The sequence below is a fragment of the Triticum aestivum genome, chromosome 2D, assembly GCF_018294505.1.
Source record: "Triticum aestivum cultivar Chinese Spring chromosome 2D, IWGSC CS RefSeq v2.1, whole genome shotgun sequence".
NCBI classification, from domain to species: domain Eukaryota; kingdom Viridiplantae; phylum Streptophyta; class Magnoliopsida; order Poales; family Poaceae; genus Triticum; species Triticum aestivum.
Window position 1 is genome coordinate 204,254,793 of NC_057799.1, and position 2,998 is coordinate 204,257,790.

Below are 2,998 nucleotides of genomic sequence, written 5' to 3' on the forward strand. Positions count from 1 at the left end.
CCGCAGTCGAAGCGTCGCCATCGGCGATGCAAAGACTGGAACGAAACTCCTAGAATGCAGCAGTTGGCAACCCCTTGGTCATGATGTCGGCAAACTGTTGGGTAGTCGGTACATGAAGAACACGAAGCTGACCCAACTGAACCTTCTCGCGCACAAAGTGAACATGGATCTCAATGTGTTTGGTGCGCTTGTGCTGCACCAGATTAGCCGCGAGGTAGGTGGCCGACACATTATCGCGGAAGACCACAATAGCTTTCGGAAGTGGAATCTGAAGTTCACCAAGAAGATGACGAAGCCAACAAGTCTCCGCGACCACGTTGGCAACAGCTCGGTACTCGGCCTCAGCACTCGAACGGGAGACAATAGGCTGCCGTTTAGAGGACCATGAGACAAGAGAGTCACCGAAGAAGACACAATAGCCAGACGTGGAACGTCGAGTGTCAGGACAGCCAGCCCAATCCACGTCAGTATAAGCAATAAGCTCAGTTGAGGCAGAGGCACGGAGACGAAGACCGTAGGTTGGCGTGCCATGAACGTACCGAAGAATGCGCTTGACCAAGGACCAGTGAACATCATGGGGCGAGTTCATATGCAAGCAAACTTGCTGCACCGCAAACTGAATGTCTGGTCTGGTGAGCGTAAGTTACTGAAGGGCGCCAACAATGTTGCGGTAGATGGCGGCGTCAGCAGCGGGCTGGCCAGCGGTGGCAGAGAGCTTCGGCCTGGCCTCAGCAGGCGTGGCGGCCGGCTTGCAGTCAGTCATGCCGGCACGGTCCAGAATATCAAGAGCGTACTGCCCCTGGTGAAGAAAGAACCCAGAGGCACCGCGTCGCACATTAATGCCGAGGAAGAAGTGCAACACGCCTAGGTCCTTCAGCCGAAACTCAAAGCCAAGATGACCAATGATGTCGCGAAGAATATCCTCTCGGGAGGCAGTGATGACAATATCATCGACGTAGAGCAGAAACATAGCCACATGATCAGACCGATGGAGCACGAACAATGAGGTGTCAGAGGTGGTGCTGCGGAACCCGAGAAGACCGAGGAACACCGCGATGCGCTGGTACCACGCGTGCGGAGCCTGTTTGAGGCCGTATAACGACCGTGACAACAGGCAGACATCATTCGGACGCTGAGGGTCAATGAACCCGGCCAGCTGCTGACAGAGAACCCGCTCCTGAAGATGGATGTGCAAGAAAGCGTTGTTGATGTCGAGCTGATGTACGGGCCAGCGACGAGAGGCGGCCAGCTGGAGGACAACACGAATCGTGGCGGGTTTGACAACCGGAGAGAAAGTCTCAGAGAAGTCAACACCGGCACGTTGTGCAAAGCCACAGACAACCCAATGAGCCTTGTACCTATCGAGATAACCATCCCGGAGGAGTTTATGACGAAAAACCCACTTGCCGGAGATGACGTTCACTCCAGGAGGACGAGGAACAAGGGTCCAAGTACGGTTGGCGACAAGAGCATCATACTCAGCGCACATGGCGGCGGTCCAATGCAGATCACTCAACGCAGAACGCACCGAGCGCGGGACTGGAGAGATGGTCGTGACGCTGAGGTTGTGGTAGCGCGGGTTTGGCTGATGCACCCCGGCCTTGGCACGCGTCACCATGGAGTGGTGAGGCGGCGGGGGAGGCGGGCGTGGACCACGACGAGGGGCCACAACCGGCGGCTCAGACGATGATGAAGACACGAGCGAGGCCACGGGCATCGGAGCCGAGGGCGCGGTCGACGAGGCCGAGGGCATGGCCGACGAAGCGCCAGAAGGCCCGGCCGGGGACGGGACGAGGGCCGCGATGGGGCAGAGAGGGCCGGCTCCTCCCGAGCCGGCGAGAAGGTCCGCGAGACGCGCGGAGACCTGTAACATCCCAAAATTCTAAATTTTGGAATGTTATAATAAATAGATAGATTTGATTGTTTGTTGGATTGCTGTGTGATTGATTGACTGAAAGTGAGTGAATTCGAAACTTTTTGAAAGTTAAATGAGAGGGAATAAAAGGACTTTCCCAAACTTTCATATTACTGTTATGATCTCCATGAATTCAAATTCTTTTCACCACAAAATCCTGGAAAGAAGATGACATGACTTCTTCCACTTATTTAAATGACAAGGGGTGTTGAAAATATTTGAATTTCATTTGAGAATATTTCCAATTCTGAAACTTTATGCAACTCAATGATTTTCACGAGCGAAGATAAAATGACTTCTTCAAAACATATGAAATATGAGTTGAGAGTTTCAAAGGATCAAATTCAAAGTCCTTTTGGAAATTATTTTTAATTTGGAGTTGTTTGGGTGATATTGAAATTATTTTTCTCCAAAAATAAAATACATGGAAAATAGGGTAACATGATTCCCTACATCAGAAAATTGGTGATAAATAAATTTGAAATCATTTTGGTATTTTGAAAATGATTTTTATTGGATTTTAGTAGAGCAGTAGCACTCTTTGATTTATTTGAATTTTTGTGGATTTTATTTAATGCTAGAAAAATGCCCATGCTATAGGAAATCTTTTTCTGAAAATTTTGATAAATAATATGCCTATGTATAATTTTATTTTTGTTTTCGTTATACAGTTTTCCCTTCTGTTTCTAATAAAAAAACTGTACGTGCCGCCCAAATTTTATCCGTCGCCTACGTGCACAGTGCACCCATGCCGGCCCATGTTGTTTTTTTGGTTATGTTTGCAGAAAAAAATATTTTTTCTTTTTCTTAAATTTTTTTTCCTTCTTTTAGTGTTTGAAAAAAAACTGCCGCACGCACGCGCGCGGCCGGCCGAAGCTTTAGGCCCATGCGCTTTACTCTTCTCTTTTTTTGTTTTTCGTCTACGTTTAGTCCCACATTGCCTAACCTTTGACCTTTAAGCCTTTTTTCCACCAATAAATATAGACCCATAGAGCCTCCAAAAATCATCCGATTCGGGTTAAATCAAAATTTTGGTTTGACTAGATTCCTTAAAGAAAAATATATTTCTCCTCTCCGGCGGGA